The sequence below is a fragment of the Penaeus monodon genome, chromosome 19, assembly GCF_015228065.2.
Source record: "Penaeus monodon isolate SGIC_2016 chromosome 19, NSTDA_Pmon_1, whole genome shotgun sequence".
Lineage (NCBI taxonomy): Eukaryota > Metazoa > Arthropoda > Malacostraca > Decapoda > Penaeidae > Penaeus > Penaeus monodon.
This window is the reverse complement of record NC_051404.1, coordinates 34,642,067-34,642,548: the sequence shown is the minus strand read 5'-3', so window position 1 is coordinate 34,642,548 and position 482 is coordinate 34,642,067.

Sequence of the window (482 nt, the reverse complement as noted above, 5' to 3'; positions counted from 1 at the left end):
AGGAAAGAAAAAGAGAGTGTGGTTGCAAAGTAATGTGATATGCCATCGGCTTTTCTTTAACATCATACCATTTCTGTCAAATGACAAATCAAGTTTTCCTCGGAATTATGACATTTAAATGAAATAGTGTCTGGTTTCACTGGGGGACCTTTGCTAAATGAAGCGCCCTTTAATTTAGACGTTTAAGGTAAAAGGTCGCTTACACTGCAGGGTTAACTTCATAAACTTACAGGTATATGGATCCCTTCATATGAACCATAAACAGCAGCTCGAACTTTGAATATATAACGGAGCTGAATATCGAGGATTATAAAAAAAATGGCAAAAAAAAAAATGATGTGGGAACTGGACTTAATCATGTGTAATCGTCTTAGTTCGTCTTAACGTCTGTTTTCATCCTATTGTTTTGCCTTCAAAGTAGGACTGAAGTAATCTTTATAACACATTATTTCCATCTCGAAAATATGGTACTTCTAGTCCCA